The sequence below is a fragment of the Rhipicephalus microplus genome, chromosome 3 (genome assembly GCF_043290135.1).
Source record: "Rhipicephalus microplus isolate Deutch F79 chromosome 3, USDA_Rmic, whole genome shotgun sequence".
Classification (NCBI taxonomy): Eukaryota; Metazoa; Arthropoda; class Arachnida; order Ixodida; family Ixodidae; genus Rhipicephalus; species Rhipicephalus microplus.
The window spans coordinates 210771659-210787757 of record NC_134702.1 but is presented as its reverse complement, the minus strand read 5'-3'; the positions used below and the strand labels follow the sequence as shown (position 1 = coordinate 210787757).

The window sequence follows — 16099 nt, the reverse complement described above, 5'->3', positions numbered from 1 at the left end:
ATAAGCAAACAAAGAACTGCACCGCCTTTGCCCCGGGTGAGGATTGAACTCACGACCTTCAGATTATGAGACTGACGCACTGCATACTGCGCTACCGAGGCGGACAGGGGTCACTGGGAAACGCAACCGGTATCATTAGTTCCCACAAATTAAAGGTTGAAAAAATAAGAAAACCGAACAACTGTCATTCATTACAGCTCCAGACAGTGCACCCCTCACGACGTAATTAAACTCTCATGAGCAAAGAAAAAATCTGCAACAAATTTGCCCCTGGTGAGGATTGAACTCACGACCTTCAGATTATGAGACTGACGCGCTGCCTACTGCGCTACCGAGGCGGACAAGTGTCACTGGAAAACACAACCGGTATCAATGGTTCCCACACGTTAAAGGTCGAAAAAGTAAGAAAACTCAGCAACAGTCATTCATTACTGCTCCAGACAGAGCACCCTTCACGACCTAATTAAACTCTCATAAGCAAACAAAACAACTACACCGCCTTTGCCCCGGGTGAGGATGGAACTCACGACCTTCAGATTATGAGACTGACGCGCTGCCTACTGTGCTACCGAGGCGGACACGGGTCACTACGAAACGCAACCGGTATCGTTCGTTCCCACAAATAAAGGTCGAAAAATTAAGAAAACTGAGCAACAGTCATTCATTACTGCTCCACACAGTGCACCCCTCACGACCTAATTAAACTCTCATAAGCAAACAAAAAATCTGCACCGCCTTTGCCCCGGGTGAGGATTGAACTCACGACCTTCAGATTATGAGACTGACGTGCTGCCTACTGCGCTACCGAGGCAAACAGGAGTCACTGGCAAACGCAACCGGTATCATTAGTTCCCACAAATTAAAGGTGGAAAAAGTAAGAAAACCGAGCAACAGTCATTCATTATTGCTCCAGACAGTGCACTCCTCACGACCTAATTAAACTTTCATGAGCAAACAAAAAATCTGCACCAAATTTGCCCCGGGTGAGGATTGAACTCACGACCTTCAGATTATGAGACTGACGCGCTGCCTAGTGCGCTACCGAGGCAGACAAGGGTCACTGGGAAACGCAACCGGTATCATTAGTTCCTACAAACTATAGGTCGAAAAAATAGGAAACACGAGCAGCAGTCATTCATTACTGTTCCAGACAGTGCACCCCTCACGACGTAATTACACTATCATAAGCAAACAAAAAAACTGGACCGCCATTGGCCCAGGTGAGGATTGAACTCACGACCTTCAGATTATGAGACTGACGCGCTGCCTACTGCGCTACCGAGGCGGACAGGTGTCACTTGGAAACACAACCGGTATCAATAGTTCCCACAAGTTAAAGGTCGAAAAGGTAAGAAAACTCAGCAACAGTCATTCATTAATGCTCCAGACAGCGCACCCCTCACGACCTAATTAAACTCTCATGAGCAAAGAAAAAAACTGCACCGCCTTTGGCCCGGGTGAGGATTGAACTCACGACCTTCAGATTATGAGACTGACGCGCTGCCTACTGCACTACCGAGGCGGACAAGGGTCAGTGGGAAACGCAACCGGTATCAATAGTTCCCACACGCTAAAGGTCGAAAAAGTAAGAAAACTCAGCTACAGTCATTCATTACTGCTTTAGACAGCGCACCCCTCACGACCGAATTAAACTCTCATAGGCAAACAAAAATCTGCACCGCCTTTGCCCCGGGTGTGGATTGAACTCACGACCTTCAGATTATGAGACTGAAGCGCCGCCTACTGCGCTACCGAGGTGGACTGGTGCCACTGGGAAACACCACCGGTATCAATAGTTCCCACAAGTTAAAGGTCGAAACAGTAAGAAAACTCAGCAACAGTCATTCATTACTGCTGTAGACAGCGCACCCTTCACGACCTAATTAAACTCTCATAAGCAAACAAAACAACTATACCGCCTTTGCCCCGGGTGAGGATGGAACTCACGACCTTCAGATTATGAGACTGACGCGCTGCCTACTACGCTACCGAGGCGGACAGGGGTCACTGGGAAACGCAACCGGTATCATTAGTTCCCACAAATTAAAGGTTGAAAAAATTAGAAAACCGAACAACTGTCATTTATTACAGCTCCAGACAGTGCACCCCTCACGACGTAATTAAACTCTCATGAGCAAAGAAAAAATCTGCAACAAATTTGCCCCTGGTGAGGATTGAACTCACGACCTTCAGATTATGAGACTGACGCGCTGCCTACTGCGCTACCGAGGCGGACAAGTGTCACTGGAAAACACAACCGGTATCAATGGTTCCCACACGTTAAAGGTCGAAAAAGTAAGAAAACTCAGCAACAGTCATTCATTACTGCTCCAGACAGCGCACCCCTCACGACCTAATTAAACTCTCATAGGCAAACAAAAAATCTGCACCGCCTTTGCCCCGGGTGTGGATTGAACTCACGACCTTCAGATTATGAGACTGAAGCGCCGCCTACTGCGCTACCGAGGTGGACTGGTGTCACTGGGAAACACAACCGGTATCAATAGTTCCCACAAGATAAAGGTCGAAAAAGTAAGAAAACTCAGCAACAGTCATTCATTACTGCTCCAGACAGCGCACCCTTCACGACCTAATTAAACTCTCATAAGCAAACAAAACAACTACACTGCCTTTGCCCCGGGTGAGGATGGAACTCACGACCTTCAGATTATGAGACTGACGCGCTGCCTACTGTGCTACCGAGGCGGACACGGGTCACTGCGAAACGCAACCGGTATCGTTAGTTCCCCCAAATAAAGGTCGAAAAAGTAAGAAAACTGAGCAACAGTCATTCATTACTGCTCCGCACAGTGCACCCCTCACGACCTAATTAAACTCTCATAAGCAAACAAAAAATCTGCACCGCCTTTGCCCCGGGTGAGGATTGAACTCACGACCTTCAGATTATGAGACTGACGCGCTGCCCACTGCGCTACCGAGGCAAACAGGAGTCACTGGCAAACGCAACCGGTATCATTAGTTCCCACACGCTAAAGGTCGAAAAAGTAAGAAAACTCAGCTACAGTCATTCATTACTGCTTTAGACAGCGCACCCCTCACGACCGAATTAAACTCTCATAAGCAAACAAAAATCTGCACCGCCTTTGCCCCAGGTGTGGATTGAACTCACGACCTTCAGATTATGAGACTGACGCGCTGCCTACTGCGCTACCGAGGCGGACAGGTGTCACTTGGAAACACAACCGGTATCAATAGTTCCCACAAGTTAAAGGTCGAAAAGGTAAGAAAACTCAGCAACAGTCATTCATTAATGCTCCAGACAGCGCACCCCTCACGACCTAATTAAACTCTAATAAGCAAAGAAAAAAACTGCACCGCCTTTGGCCCGGGTGAGGATTGAACTCACGACCTTCAGATTATGAGACTGACGCGCTGCCTACTGCGCTACCGAGGCAGCCAGGAGTCACTGGGAAACGCAACCGGTATCATTAGTTCCCACAAATTAAAGGTGGAAAAAGTAAGAAAACCGAGCAACAGTCATTCATTACTGCTCCAGACAGCGCACCCCTCACGACCCACTAAATCTCTCATAAGCAAACAAAAAATATGCAACACCTTTGCCCCGGGTGAGGATTGAACTAACGACCTTCAGATTATGAGACTGACGCGCTGCCTACTGCACTACCGAGGCGGACAAGGGTCACTGGGAAACGCAACCGGTACCATTAGTTCCCACAAATTAAAGGTCGAAAAAATAGGAAAACCGAGCAGCAGTCATTCATTACTGTTCCAGACAGTGCACCCCTTACGACCTAATTAAACTCTCATAAGCAAACAAAAAATCTGCACCGCCTTTGCCCCGGGTGTGGATTGAACTCACGACCTTCAGATTATGAGACTGAAGCGTCGCCTACAGCGCTACCGAGGTGGACTGGTGTCACTGGGAAACACAACCGGTATCAATAGTTCCCACAAGGTAAAGGTCGAAAAAGTAAGAAAACTGAGCAACAGTCATTCATTACTGCTCCACACAGTGCACCCCTCACGACCTAATTAAACTCTCATAAGCAAACAAAAAATCTGCACCGCCTTTGCCCCGGGTGAGGATGAAACTCACGACCTTCAGATTATGAGACTGACGCGCTGCCTACTGCGCTACCGAGGCAGACAGGAGTCACTGGCAAACGCAACCGGTATCATTAGTTCCCACAAATTAAAGGTGGAAAAAGTAAGAAAACCGAGCAACAGTCATTCATTACTGCTCCAGACAGCGCACCCCTCACGACCCACTAAATCTCTCATAAGCAAACAAAAAATCTGCAACACCTTTGCCCCGGGTGAAGATTGAACTCACGACCTTCAGATTATGAGACTGACGTGCTGCCTACTGCACTACCGAGGCGGACAGGGGTCACTGGGAAACGCAACCGGTACCGTTAGTTTCCACAAATTAAAGGTCGAAAAAGTAAGAAAACCGAGCAACAGTCATTCATTACTGCTCCAGACAGTGCACCCCACACGACCTAATTAAACTCTCATAAGCAAACAAAACATCTGCACCGCCTTTGCCCCGGGTGAGGATTGAACTCACGACATTCAGATTATGAGACTGACGCGCTGCCTACTGCACTACCGAGGCGGACAGGGGTCACAGGGAAACACAACCGGTATCACTAGTTCCCACAAATTAAAGGTCGAAAAAATAGGAAAACCGAGCAGCAGTCATTCATTACTGTTTCAGACAGTGCACCCCTCACGACCTAATTAAACTCTCATAAGCAAACAAAGAAATTGCACCACCTTTGCCCCGGGTGTGGATTGAACTCACGACCTTCAGATTATGAGACTGACGCGCTGCCTACTGCGCTACCGAGGCGGACAGGGCTCACTGGGAAACAGAACCGGTATCACTAGTTCCCATAAATTAAAGGTCGAAAAAATAGAAAAACCGAACAGCAGTCATTCATTACTGCTCCAGAACGTGCACCCATCACGACCTAATTAAACTCTCATAAGCAAACAAAAAACTGCACCGCCTTTGCCCCAGGTGAGGATTGAACTCACGACATTCAGATTATCAGACTCACGCGCTGCCTACTGTGCTACCGAGGCGGACAGGTGTCACTGAGAAACGCAACCGGGATTATTAGTTCCCACAAACTAAAGGTCGAAAAAGTAAGAAAACCGAGCAACAGTCATTCATGACTGCTCCAGACAGCGCACCCCTCACGACCCAATTAAACTCTCATAAGCAAACAAAACATCTGCACCGCCTTTGCCCCTGGTGAGGATTGAACTCACGACCTTCAAATTATGAGACTGATGCTCTGCCTACTGCGCTATCAAAGCGGACAGGTGTCACTGGGGAACGCAACCGGGATCATTAGTGTCCACAAATTAAAGGTCGAAAATGTAAGAAAACCGAGCAACAGTCATTCATTACTGCTCCAGACAGCGCAACCTTCACGACCCAATTAAACTCTCATAAGCAAAAAAAAATCTGCACCACATTTGCCCCGGGTGAGGATTGAACTCACGACCTTCAGATTGTGAGACTGACGCGCTGCCTACTGCACTACCGAGGCGGACAGGGGTCAGTGGGAAACGCAACCGGTATCAATAGTTCCCACACGCTAAAGGTCGAAAAAGTAAGAGAACTCAGCTACAGTCATTCATTACTGCTTTAGACAGCGCACCCCTCACGTCCTAATTAAACTCTCATAGGCAAACAAAAATCTGCACCGCCTTTGCCCCGGGTGTGGATTGAACTCACGACCTTCAGATTATGAGACTGAAGCGCCGCCTACTGCGCTACCGAGGTGGACTGGTGCCACTGGGAAACACCACCGGTATCAATAGTTCCCACAAGTTAAAGGTCGAAACAGTAAGAAAACTCAGCAACAGTCATTCATTACTGCTGTAGACAGCGCACCCTTCACGACCTAATTAAACTCTCATAAGCAAACAAAAGAACTATACCGCCTTTGCCCCGGGTGAGGATGGAACTCACGACCTTCAGATTATGAGACTGACGCGCTGCCTACTACGCTACCGAGGCGGACAGGGGTCACTGGGAAACGCAACCGGTATCATTAGTTCCCATAAATTAAAGGTTGAAAAAATAAGAAAACCGAACAACTGTCATTCATTACAGCTCCAGACAGTGCACCCCTCACGACGTAATTAAACTCTCATGAGCAAAGAAAAAATCTGCAACAAATTTGCCCCTGGTGAGGATTGAACTCACGACCTTCAGATTATGAGACTGACGCGCTGCCTACTGCGCTACCGAGGCGGACAAGTGTCACTGGAAAACACAACCGGTATCAATGGTTCCCACACGTTAAAGGTCGAAAAAGTAAGAAAACTCAGCAACAGTCATTCATTACTGCTCCAGACAGCGCACCCCTCACGACCTAATTAAACTCTCATAGGCAAACAAAAAATCTGCACCGCCTTTGCCCCGTATGTGGATTGAACTCACGACCTTCAGATTATGAGACTGAAGCGCCGCCTACTGCGCTACCGAGGTGGACTGGTGTCACTGGGAAACACAACCGGTATCAATAGTTCCCACAAGATAAAGGTCGAAAAAGTAAGAAAACTCAGCAACAATCATTCATTAGTGCTCCAGACAGCGCACCCTTCACGACCTAATTAAACTCTCATAAGCAAACAAAACAACTACACCGCCTTTGCCCCGGGTGAGGATGGAACTTACGACCTTCAGATTATTAGACTGACGCGCTGCCTACTGCGCTACCAAGGCGGACAGGGGTCACTGGGAAACACAACCGGTATCATTAGTTCCCACAAAAAAAGGTTGAAAAAATAAGAAAACCGAACAACTGTCATTCATTACAGCTCCAGACAGTGCACCCCTCACGATGTAATTAAACTCTCAAGAGCAAAGAAAAAATCTGCAACAAATTTGCCCCGGGTGAGGATGGAACTCACGACCTTCAGATTACGAGACTGACGCGCTGCCTACTGCGCAACCGAGGCGGACAGGTGTCACTGGAAAACACAACCGGTATCAGTGGTTCCCACGCGTTAAAGGTCGAAAAAGTAAGAAAACTCAGCAACAGTTATTCATTACTGCTCCAGACAGCGCACCCCTCACGACCTAATTAAACTCTCATAGGCAAACAAAAAATCTGCACCGCCTTTGCCCCGGGTGTGGACTGAACTCACGACCTTCAGATTATGAGACTGAAGCGTCGCCTACTGCGCTACCGAGGCGGACAGGTGTCACTGAGAAACACATCCGGTATCAATAGTTCCCACAAGTTAAAGGTCGAAAAAGCAAGAAAACCGAGCAACAGTCATTCATTACTGCTCAAGACAGTGCGCCCCTCACGACCTAATTAAACTCTCATAAGCAAACAAAACATCTGCTCCGCCTTTGCCCCGGGAGAGGATTGATCTCACGACCTTCAGATTATGAGACTGACGCGCTGCCTAATGCGCTACCGAGTCGGACAAGGCTCACTGGGAAACAGAACCGGTATCACTAGTTCCCATAAATTAAAGGTCGAAAAAATAGAAAACCCAAACAGCAGTCATTCATTACTGCTCCAGACAGTGCACCCCTCACGACCTAATGAAACTCTCATAAGCAAACGAAACATCTGCACCGCCTTTGCCCCGGGTGAGGATTGCACTCACGACATTCAGATTATGAGACTGACGCGCTGCCTACTGCGCTACCGAGGCGGACAGGTGTCACTGGGAAACACAACCGGTATCAATAGTTCCCACATGTTAAAAGTCAAAAAAGTAAGAAAACTCAGCAACAGTCATTCATTACTGCTCCAGACAGCGCACCCCTCCCGACCTAATTAAACTCTCATAAGCAAACAAAAAAACTGCATCACCTTTGCGCCGTGTGAGGATCGAACTCACGACCTTCAGATTATGAGACTGACGTGCTGCCTACTGCGCTACCGAGGCGGACAAGGGTCACGGGAAAACGCAACCGGTATCATTAGTTCCCACAAATTGAAGGTTGAAAAAATAAGAAAACCAAACAACAGTCATTCATTACTGCTCCAGACAGTGCACCCCTCACGACCAAATAAACTCTCGTGAGAACAAACAATCTGCACCAAATTTGCTCCGGGTGAGGATTGAACTCACGACCTTCAGAATATGAGACTGACGCGCTGCCTACTGCGCTACCGAGGCGGACAGGTGTCACTGGGAAACGCAACCGGGATTATTAGTTCTCACAAACTAAAGGTCGAAAAAGTAAGAAAACCGAGCAACAGTCATTCATGACTGCTCCAGACAGCGCACCCCTCACGACCCAATTAAATTCTCATAAGCAAAGAAAACATCTGCACCACATTTGCCCCGGGTGAGGATTGAACTCACGACCTTCAGATTGTGAGACTGACGCGCTGCCTACTGCACTACCGAGGCGGACAGGGGTCAGTGGGAAACGCAACCGGTATCAATAGTTCCCACACGCTAAAGGTCGAAAAAGTAAGAAAACTCAGCTACAGTCATTCATTACTGCTTTAGACAGCGCACCCCTCACGACCCAATTAAACTCTCATAAGCAAACAAAGTAATTGCACCACCTTTGCCCCGGGTGTGGATTGAACCCACGACCTTCAGATTATGAGACTGACGCGCTGCCTACTGCACTACCGAGGCGGACAGGGGTAACTGGGAAACACAACCGGTATCAATAGTTCCCACAAGTTAAAGGTCGAAAAAGCAAGAAAACCGAGCAACAGTCTTTCATTACTGCTCCAGACAGCGCAACCTTCACGACCCAATTAAACTCTCATAAGCAAACAAAAAATCTGCACCACATTTGCCCCGGGTGAGGATTGAACTCACGACCTTCAGATTGTGAGACTGACGCGCTGCCTACTGCACTACCGAGGCGGACAGGGGTCAGTGGGAAACGCAACCGGGATTATTAGTTCTCACAAACTAAAGGTCGAAAAAGTAAGAAAACCGAGCAACAGTCATTCATGACTGCTCCAGACAGCGCACCCCTCACGACCCAATTAAACTCTCATAAGCAAACAAAGAAATTGCACCACCTTTGCCCCGGGTGAGGATTGAACTCAAGACCTTCACATTATGAGACTGACGCGCTGCCTACTATGCTACCGAGGCGGACAGGGGTCACGGCGAAACGCAACCGGTATTATTAGTTCCCACAAATTAAAGGTCGAAAAAGTAAAAAAAAACCAACCAACAGTCATTTATTACTGCTCCAGACAGTGCACCCCTCACGACCTAATGAAACTCTCATAAGCAAACGAAACATCTGCACCGCCTTTGCCCCGGGTGAGGATTGCACTCACGACATTCAGATTATGAGACTGACGTGCTGCCTACTGCGCTACCGAGGCGGACAGGTGTCACTGGGAAACACAACCGGTATCAATAGTTCCCACAAGTTAAAGGTCGAAAAAGCAAGAAAACCGAACAACAGTCATTCATTACTGCTCAAGACAGTGCGCCCGTCACGACCTAATTAAACTCTCATAAGCAAACGAAACATCTGCACCGCCTTTGCCCCGGGTGAGGATTGCACTCACGACCTTCAGATTGTGAGACTGACGCGCTGCCTACTGCACTACCGAGGCGGACAGGGGTCAGTGGGAAACGCAACCGGTATCAATAGTTCCCACACGCTAAAGGTCGAAAAAGTAAGAAAACTCAGCTACAGTCATTCATTACTGCTTTAGACAGCGCACCCCTCACGACCTAAATAAACTCTCATAGGCAAACAAAAATCTGCACCGCCTTTGCCCCGGGTGTGGATTGAACTCACGACCTTCAGATTATGAGACTGAAGCGCCGCCTACTGCGCTACCGAGGTGGACTGGTGCCACTGGGAAACACCACCGGTATCAATAGTTCCCACAAGTTAAAGGTCGAAACAGTAAGAAAACTCAGCAACAGTCATTCATTACGGCTGTAGACAGCGCACCCTTCACGACCTAATTAAACTCTCATAAGCAAACAAAACAACTATACCGCCTTTGCCCCGGGTGAGGATGGAACTCACGACCTTCAGATTATGAGACTGACGCGCTGCCTACTACGCTACCGAGGCGGACAGGGGTCACTGGGAAACGCAACCGGTATCATTAGTTCCCACAAATTAAAGGTTGAAAAAATAAGAAAACCGAACAACTGTCATTCATTACAGCTCCAGACAGTGCACCCCTCACGACGTAATTAAACTCTCATGAGCAAAGAAAAAATCTGCAACAAATTTGCCCCTGGTGAGGATTGAACTCACGACCTTCAGATTATGAGACTGACGCGCTGCCTACTGCGCTACCGAGGCGGACAAGTGTCACTGGAAAACACAACCGGTATCAATGGTTCCCACACGTTAAAGGTCGAAAAAGTAAGAAAACTCAGCAACAGTCATTCATTACTGCTCCAGACAGAGCACCCTTCACGACCTAATTAAACTCTCATAAGCAAACAAAACAACTACACCGCCTTTGCCCCGGGTGAGGATGGAACTCACGACCTTCAGATTATGAGACTGACGCGCTGCCTACTGTGCTACCGAGGCGGACACGGGTCACTACGAAACGCAACCGGTATCGTTCGTTCCCACAAATAAAGGTCGAAAAATTAAGAAAACTGAGCAACAGTCATTCATTACTGCTCCACACAGTGCACCCCTCACGACCTAATTAAACTCTCATAAGCAAACAAAAAATCTGCACCGCCTTTGCCCTGGGTGAGGATTGAACTCACGACCTTCAGATTATGAGACTGACGTGCTGCCTACTGCGCTACCGAGGCAAACAGGAGTCACTGGCAAACGCAACCGGTATCATTAGTTCCCACAAATTAAAGGTGGAAAAAGTAAGAAAACCGAGCAACAGTCATTCATTATTGCTCCAGACAGTGCACTCCTCACGACCTAATTAAACTTTCATGAGCAAACAAAAAATCTGCACCAAATTTGCCCCGGGTGAGGATTGAACTCACGACCTTCAGATTATGAGACTGACGCGCTGCCTAGTGCGCTACCGAGGCAGACAAGGGTCACTGGGAAACGCAACCGGTATCATTAGTTCCTACAAACTATAGGTCGAAAAAATAGGAAACACGAGCAGCAGTCATTCATTACTGTTCCAGACAGTGCACCCCTCACGACGTAATTACACTCTCATAAGCAAACAAAAAAACTGGACCGCCATTGGCCCAGGTGAGGATTGAACTCACGACCTTCAGATTATGAGACTGACGCGCTGCCTACTGCGCTACCGAGGCGGACAGGTGTCACTTGGAAACACAACCGGTATCAATAGTTCCCACAAGTTAAAGGTCGAAAAGGTAAGAAAACTCAGCAACAGTCATTCATTATAGCTCCAGACAGCGCACCCCTCACGACCTAATTAAACTCTCATGAGCAAAGAAAAAAACTGCACCGCCTTTGGCCCGGGTGAGGATTGAACTCACGACCTTCAGATTATGAGACTGACGCGCTGCCTACTGCACTACCGAGGCGGACAAGGGTCAGTGGGAAACGCAACCGGTATCAATAGTTCCCACACGCTAAAGGTCGAAAAAGTAAGAAAACTCAGCTACAGTCATTCATTACTGCTTTAGACAGCGCACCCCTCACGACCGAATTAAACTCTCATAGGCAAACAAAAATCTGCACCGCCTTTGCCCCGGGTGTGGATTGAACTCACGACCTTCAGATTATGAGACTGAAGCGCCGCCTACTGCGCTACCGAGGTGGACTGGTGCCACTGGGAAACACCACCGGTATCAATAGTTCCCACAAGTTAAAGGTCGAAACAGTAAGAAAACTCAGCAACAGTCATTCATTACTGCTGTAGACAGCGCACCCTTCACGACCTAATTAAACTCTCATAAGCAAACAAAACAACTATACCGCCTTTGCCCCGGGTGAGGATGGAACTCACGACCTTCAGATTATGAGACTGACGCGCTGCCTACTACGCTACCGAGGCGGACAGGGGTCACTGGGAAACGCAACCGGTATCATTAGTTCCCACAAATTAAAGGTTGAAAAAATTAGAAAACCGAACAACTGTCATTTATTACAGCTCCAGACAGTGCACCCCTCACGACGTAATTAAACTCTCATGAGCAAAGAAAAAATCTGCAACAAATTTGCCCCTGGTGAGGATTGAACTCACGACCTTCAGATTATGAGACTGACGCGCTGCCTACTGCGCTACCGAGGCGGACAAGTGTCACTGGAAAACACAACCGGTATCAATGGTTCCCACACGTTAAAGGTCGAAAAAGTAAGAAAACTCAGCAACAGTCATTCATTACTGCTCCAGACAGCGCACCCCTCACGACCTAATTAAACTCTCATAGGCAAACAAAAAATCTGCACCGCCTTTGCCCCGGGTGTGGATTGAACTCACGACCTTCAGATTATGAGACTGAAGCGCCGCCTACTGCGCTACCGAGGTGGACTGGTGTCACTGGGAAACACAACCGGTATCAATAGTTCCCACAAGATAAAGGTCGAAAAAGTAAGAAAACTCAGCAACAGTCATTCATTACTGCTCCAGACAGCGCACCCTTCACGACCTAATTAAACTCTCATAAGCAAACAAAACAACTACACTGCCTTTGCCCCGGGTGAGGATGGAACTCACGACCTTCAGATTATGAGACTGACGCGCTGCCTACTGTGCTACCGAGGCGGACACGGGTCACTGCGAAACGCAACCGGTATCGTTAGTTCCCCCAAATAAAGGTCGAAAAAGTAAGAAAACTGAGCAACAGTCATTCATTACTGCTCCGCACAGTGCACCCCTCACGACCTAATTAAACTCTCATAAGCAAACAAAAAATCTGCACCGCCTTTGCCCCGGGTGAGGATTGAACTCACGACCTTCAGATTATGAGACTGACGCGCTGCCCACTGCGCTACCGAGGCAAACAGGAGTCACTGGCAAACGCAACCGGTATCATTAGTTCCCACACGCTAAAGGTCGAAAAAGTAAGAAAACTCAGCTACAGTCATTCATTACTGCTTTAGACAGCGCACCCCTCACGACCGAATTAAACTCTCATAAGCAAACAAAAATCTGCACCGCCTTTGCCCCAGGTGTGGATTGAACTCACGACCTTCAGATTATGAGACTGACGCGCTGCCTACTGCGCTACCGAGGCGGACAGGTGTCACTTGGAAACACAACCGGTATCAATAGTTCCCACAAGTTAAAGGTCGAAAAGGTAAGAAAACTCAGCAACAGTCATTCATTAATGCTCCAGACAGCGCACCCCTCACGACCTAATTAAACTCTAATAAGCAAAGAAAAAAACTGCACCGCCTTTGGCCCGGGTGAGGATTGAACTCACGACCTTCAGATTATGAGACTGACGCGCTGCCTACTGCGCTACCGAGGCAGCCAGGAGTCACTGGGAAACGCAACCGGTATTTATTTATTTATTTATTTATACAAATACCCTAAGGGCCCAAAGAGGGCATTACATAGGGGGGGATGCAAGTGAGTTTACAAAAACGAGGTGTGTACATATAATGGTAAAAATGCACACAAAACCATGAAATACTTTAGGTGACATTATAAAAATAGAGCACAATGCGAAGCGGTAACGAGAAAGTTTGGGACAAAAATACACAAGGCAAATACAACAGTAGTGACAAGTTTGCGTTTAGGCAATTTTAATGTGGGCGATGTTTTTGTAGTTTTTTTTTTTTTGTTTTTTTTTTTTACAAGATATGCGAATATATTAGGCTAAGGAGGGTTTCCATCGAAAAACACTGTTAGGGCAACTTGAAATAGAGTTGGTTCTGTAAGCGACACTAGAGATGAGGGCAAGGAGTTCCATTCTGTAATTGATAACACTAGCGGCGAATTTTGATACAAGTTCGTTCGCGCAAATATTGGTTTTATTTTATGAACATGGTCTCGCCGAGTAGATACATTGGGAGCAGGCAGAAGGTTAGCTCGAGCAAATGTGGAGTTTCCATGATGAAGATTATGAAAAAACACCAGACGTGCAAATTTTCTGCGTGAGCCAAGACTGACAAGATTTAGCCTTTTCTTCAAGTCAGATACACTTACGTAATGAGAATATGAAGACATGATAAATCGGGCTGCTTTATTTTGAACTGATTCGAGTAGATTGGACAAGTAAGCGTGATGTGGGTGCCAAATTATAGAGGCATATTCCAAAGAAGGCCTTATGAGTGAGATATACGCACGAAGCCTCGTATCAGTGTTTGCGACATGTAGGCGTCGTTTAAGGTATCCTAGTTTTTTGCATGCTTTGGAGGTGACGTGTTCAATGTGCGCATTCCAGTTTAAGTTTGACGTAAAAAGTACACCAAGGTATTTAATCGAGGATACTGAGCCAATGTTAGCACCACGTATTTTATATTGATTAGCGTTCTGGCGAATAGTTGAAGCGAATTGCACGTGTTTAGTCTTTGAAATATTGATTTCCATTTGCCATATGTTGCACCATTCTGTTAGCCTATTTAGGTCTAATTGTAGAGAAATGACGTCACTGTTGCTGGTTATGGGTTTGTAAATGACGCAATCGTCTGCGAAAAGGCGTATTTGAGATGCGAGATTAACGGCTATGTCATTTATGTATATCAAAAATAGTAATGGGCCAAGGACGGAGCCTTGGGGAACTCCCGAGATGACGTCAGCACGGGTAGAAAAGCAATCTTGCAAACTGATTACCTGAAATCTATTACTAAGGAATTCTTCAATCCATCGCGTACAGTTGTAATCAAGTTGTAAATTTCTGATTTTAAGTTTGAGGCGATTGTGAGGTACGCGATCAAATGCTTTAGAAAAGTCAATGAAGATGGCGTCTATGTAAAGTTGATTGTGTATTGAAGTGTGAATATCTGTGACGAGTTCGAACAGTTGAGTTTGACATGAGCGATGTTGACGGAATCCATGTTGGTTGTCAAGAAGCAAGTTGTTTTGGTTGAGGTAAGTTATAATGTGGGTATACAAGACATGCTCAAGCAGTTTGCAGGAGATGCATGTTAGAGAAATTGGTCTGTAGTTGGTGGGATCTGTGGAGTCACCTGATTTAAAAACTGGAATCACTAAGGCAGATTTCCAATCTTCTGGTACGCATCCTGTATCCAGCGATTGTTGAAATATTAAAGATAGCAATAAAGACGAGTAATGGGACGTAAATTTTAGAAGTTTGGCGCTTATACCATCCGGACCGGGGCTGGTTTTATTAGGGAGCCTGTCAATGGCACGAGATATGCCATTTTGTGATATTACGATGGGCAAGAAAGGGTACTGGATGAGCGGTTGATGAGATATATGAGCATCATGAAGTGCGTGTTCCCTAGTAAAAACGTCGGAAAAACATTTACGAAACTTGTTTGCGCTATCTATAATGCTCAAAGTCACGCCATTTTCAGTAAGTAAGGGAGCTGCATGATTATGTTTGGGGTTTACAACTTGCCAAAACTTTTTTGGGTCAGTTTTCAGCATATTTGGAAGGATAGAGTTGAAGAATTCGTTTTTGGCATTAGCAATAGCTGTTTCTGTAAGACGTGATATGTTCTTGTAGTTTTCCCAGTCTGTTTGAGTCTTTGTCCGAGAAAACTTTCTGAAAGCTCTTTTTTTCTTGTTTATGCATTTTTTTACATCGTGGTTAAACCAGGGGTCGTTCTGCCTTGAGGTGATGGTTATCTTAGGTATACAGTTAGCTTCAACTTCCTTCAGTCTGTCTCGAAACAAACACCAATTGTCATTTGCAGATCTATTTTGAAATTCATTTGAAAAGTCTGCGGCAAATGGTGCTAAAATGGCAATCATTTTTTCAGTATTAGCGCGAGCGTAACTGAGAATACACTTCTTCATTTTCTTTTGTACGGTGGATTTCAGTGCAAACGAGCAGTGCACGACATTATGGTCACTTATTGGATCAAGCACTCGGACTTCACTGAATTCTGGATGATTTGTCAAGATTAAGTCTAAGATATGATTGCCTCGTGTTGGTTTTTGTACAACTTGAGATAAATGATGAAAATGCAGAGTATGCAAGAAATTAACACATTCAGATCTATTGCTGTTTTCTTTCAGAGAAGAGTTTGACCAGTCGATATAAGGGTAGTTAAAGTCTCCCCCTACTATCAAAATGC

The 16099-nt window shown here is 46.5% G+C and overlaps 37 non-coding genes across 37 annotated transcripts; all 37 read right to left on the bottom strand.

Annotated features, from left to right (window-relative positions):
* Positions 1-265: 265 nt before the first annotated feature.
* Positions 266-338, bottom strand: TRNAM-CAU (transfer RNA methionine (anticodon CAU)). Its single transcript has one exon. It is a non-coding gene; the product is annotated as a tRNA-Met (tRNA).
* A 164-nt stretch (positions 339-502) lies between these two features.
* On the bottom strand, positions 503-575 carry TRNAM-CAU (transfer RNA methionine (anticodon CAU)). The gene has a single exon. It is a non-coding gene; the product is annotated as a tRNA-Met (tRNA).
* A 163-nt stretch (positions 576-738) lies between these two features.
* On the bottom strand, positions 739-811 carry TRNAM-CAU (transfer RNA methionine (anticodon CAU)). Its single transcript has one exon. It is a non-coding gene; the product is annotated as a tRNA-Met (tRNA).
* Positions 812-975: 164 nt separating this feature from the next.
* Positions 976-1048, bottom strand: TRNAM-CAU (transfer RNA methionine (anticodon CAU)). The gene has a single exon. It is a non-coding gene; the product is annotated as a tRNA-Met (tRNA).
* Positions 1049-1212: 164 nt separating this feature from the next.
* TRNAM-CAU (transfer RNA methionine (anticodon CAU)) lies at positions 1213-1285 on the bottom strand. The gene has a single exon. It is a non-coding gene; the product is annotated as a tRNA-Met (tRNA).
* Positions 1286-1922: 637 nt separating this feature from the next.
* TRNAM-CAU (transfer RNA methionine (anticodon CAU)) lies at positions 1923-1995 on the bottom strand. Its single transcript has one exon. It is a non-coding gene; the product is annotated as a tRNA-Met (tRNA).
* Positions 1996-2159: 164 nt separating this feature from the next.
* TRNAM-CAU (transfer RNA methionine (anticodon CAU)) lies at positions 2160-2232 on the bottom strand. Its single transcript has one exon. It is a non-coding gene; the product is annotated as a tRNA-Met (tRNA).
* Positions 2233-2633: 401 nt separating this feature from the next.
* Positions 2634-2706, bottom strand: TRNAM-CAU (transfer RNA methionine (anticodon CAU)). Its single transcript has one exon. It is a non-coding gene; the product is annotated as a tRNA-Met (tRNA).
* Positions 2707-2869: 163 nt separating this feature from the next.
* On the bottom strand, positions 2870-2942 carry TRNAM-CAU (transfer RNA methionine (anticodon CAU)). Its single transcript has one exon. It is a non-coding gene; the product is annotated as a tRNA-Met (tRNA).
* Positions 2943-3105: 163 nt separating this feature from the next.
* TRNAM-CAU (transfer RNA methionine (anticodon CAU)) lies at positions 3106-3178 on the bottom strand. The gene has a single exon. It is a non-coding gene; the product is annotated as a tRNA-Met (tRNA).
* Positions 3179-3342: 164 nt separating this feature from the next.
* On the bottom strand, positions 3343-3415 carry TRNAM-CAU (transfer RNA methionine (anticodon CAU)). The gene has a single exon. It is a non-coding gene; the product is annotated as a tRNA-Met (tRNA).
* Positions 3416-4053: 638 nt separating this feature from the next.
* TRNAM-CAU (transfer RNA methionine (anticodon CAU)) lies at positions 4054-4126 on the bottom strand. The gene has a single exon. It is a non-coding gene; the product is annotated as a tRNA-Met (tRNA).
* A 164-nt stretch (positions 4127-4290) lies between these two features.
* TRNAM-CAU (transfer RNA methionine (anticodon CAU)) lies at positions 4291-4363 on the bottom strand. The gene has a single exon. It is a non-coding gene; the product is annotated as a tRNA-Met (tRNA).
* A 164-nt stretch (positions 4364-4527) lies between these two features.
* On the bottom strand, positions 4528-4600 carry TRNAM-CAU (transfer RNA methionine (anticodon CAU)). The gene has a single exon. It is a non-coding gene; the product is annotated as a tRNA-Met (tRNA).
* A 164-nt stretch (positions 4601-4764) lies between these two features.
* On the bottom strand, positions 4765-4837 carry TRNAM-CAU (transfer RNA methionine (anticodon CAU)). The gene has a single exon. It is a non-coding gene; the product is annotated as a tRNA-Met (tRNA).
* Positions 4838-5000: 163 nt separating this feature from the next.
* Positions 5001-5073, bottom strand: TRNAI-GAU (transfer RNA isoleucine (anticodon GAU)). The gene has a single exon. It is a non-coding gene; the product is annotated as a tRNA-Ile (tRNA).
* A 400-nt stretch (positions 5074-5473) lies between these two features.
* Positions 5474-5546, bottom strand: TRNAV-CAC (transfer RNA valine (anticodon CAC)). Its single transcript has one exon. It is a non-coding gene; the product is annotated as a tRNA-Val (tRNA).
* Positions 5547-5946: 400 nt separating this feature from the next.
* TRNAM-CAU (transfer RNA methionine (anticodon CAU)) lies at positions 5947-6019 on the bottom strand. The gene has a single exon. It is a non-coding gene; the product is annotated as a tRNA-Met (tRNA).
* Positions 6020-6183: 164 nt separating this feature from the next.
* TRNAM-CAU (transfer RNA methionine (anticodon CAU)) lies at positions 6184-6256 on the bottom strand. The gene has a single exon. It is a non-coding gene; the product is annotated as a tRNA-Met (tRNA).
* Positions 6257-6657: 401 nt separating this feature from the next.
* Positions 6658-6730, bottom strand: TRNAI-AAU (transfer RNA isoleucine (anticodon AAU)). The gene has a single exon. It is a non-coding gene; the product is annotated as a tRNA-Ile (tRNA).
* An 874-nt stretch (positions 6731-7604) lies between these two features.
* Positions 7605-7677, bottom strand: TRNAM-CAU (transfer RNA methionine (anticodon CAU)). Its single transcript has one exon. It is a non-coding gene; the product is annotated as a tRNA-Met (tRNA).
* Positions 7678-8075: 398 nt separating this feature from the next.
* Positions 8076-8148, bottom strand: TRNAM-CAU (transfer RNA methionine (anticodon CAU)). The gene has a single exon. It is a non-coding gene; the product is annotated as a tRNA-Met (tRNA).
* A 164-nt stretch (positions 8149-8312) lies between these two features.
* On the bottom strand, positions 8313-8385 carry TRNAV-CAC (transfer RNA valine (anticodon CAC)). The gene has a single exon. It is a non-coding gene; the product is annotated as a tRNA-Val (tRNA).
* Positions 8386-8549: 164 nt separating this feature from the next.
* Positions 8550-8622, bottom strand: TRNAM-CAU (transfer RNA methionine (anticodon CAU)). The gene has a single exon. It is a non-coding gene; the product is annotated as a tRNA-Met (tRNA).
* A 164-nt stretch (positions 8623-8786) lies between these two features.
* On the bottom strand, positions 8787-8859 carry TRNAV-CAC (transfer RNA valine (anticodon CAC)). The gene has a single exon. It is a non-coding gene; the product is annotated as a tRNA-Val (tRNA).
* A 640-nt stretch (positions 8860-9499) lies between these two features.
* On the bottom strand, positions 9500-9572 carry TRNAV-CAC (transfer RNA valine (anticodon CAC)). The gene has a single exon. It is a non-coding gene; the product is annotated as a tRNA-Val (tRNA).
* A 400-nt stretch (positions 9573-9972) lies between these two features.
* On the bottom strand, positions 9973-10045 carry TRNAM-CAU (transfer RNA methionine (anticodon CAU)). Its single transcript has one exon. It is a non-coding gene; the product is annotated as a tRNA-Met (tRNA).
* A 164-nt stretch (positions 10046-10209) lies between these two features.
* TRNAM-CAU (transfer RNA methionine (anticodon CAU)) lies at positions 10210-10282 on the bottom strand. The gene has a single exon. It is a non-coding gene; the product is annotated as a tRNA-Met (tRNA).
* A 164-nt stretch (positions 10283-10446) lies between these two features.
* TRNAM-CAU (transfer RNA methionine (anticodon CAU)) lies at positions 10447-10519 on the bottom strand. The gene has a single exon. It is a non-coding gene; the product is annotated as a tRNA-Met (tRNA).
* Positions 10520-10919: 400 nt separating this feature from the next.
* Positions 10920-10992, bottom strand: TRNAM-CAU (transfer RNA methionine (anticodon CAU)). The gene has a single exon. It is a non-coding gene; the product is annotated as a tRNA-Met (tRNA).
* Positions 10993-11156: 164 nt separating this feature from the next.
* On the bottom strand, positions 11157-11229 carry TRNAM-CAU (transfer RNA methionine (anticodon CAU)). Its single transcript has one exon. It is a non-coding gene; the product is annotated as a tRNA-Met (tRNA).
* A 637-nt stretch (positions 11230-11866) lies between these two features.
* On the bottom strand, positions 11867-11939 carry TRNAM-CAU (transfer RNA methionine (anticodon CAU)). The gene has a single exon. It is a non-coding gene; the product is annotated as a tRNA-Met (tRNA).
* A 164-nt stretch (positions 11940-12103) lies between these two features.
* On the bottom strand, positions 12104-12176 carry TRNAM-CAU (transfer RNA methionine (anticodon CAU)). Its single transcript has one exon. It is a non-coding gene; the product is annotated as a tRNA-Met (tRNA).
* Positions 12177-12577: 401 nt separating this feature from the next.
* On the bottom strand, positions 12578-12650 carry TRNAM-CAU (transfer RNA methionine (anticodon CAU)). The gene has a single exon. It is a non-coding gene; the product is annotated as a tRNA-Met (tRNA).
* A 163-nt stretch (positions 12651-12813) lies between these two features.
* Positions 12814-12886, bottom strand: TRNAM-CAU (transfer RNA methionine (anticodon CAU)). The gene has a single exon. It is a non-coding gene; the product is annotated as a tRNA-Met (tRNA).
* Positions 12887-13049: 163 nt separating this feature from the next.
* Positions 13050-13122, bottom strand: TRNAM-CAU (transfer RNA methionine (anticodon CAU)). Its single transcript has one exon. It is a non-coding gene; the product is annotated as a tRNA-Met (tRNA).
* A 164-nt stretch (positions 13123-13286) lies between these two features.
* On the bottom strand, positions 13287-13359 carry TRNAM-CAU (transfer RNA methionine (anticodon CAU)). Its single transcript has one exon. It is a non-coding gene; the product is annotated as a tRNA-Met (tRNA).
* Positions 13360-16099: the final 2740 nt, after the last annotated feature.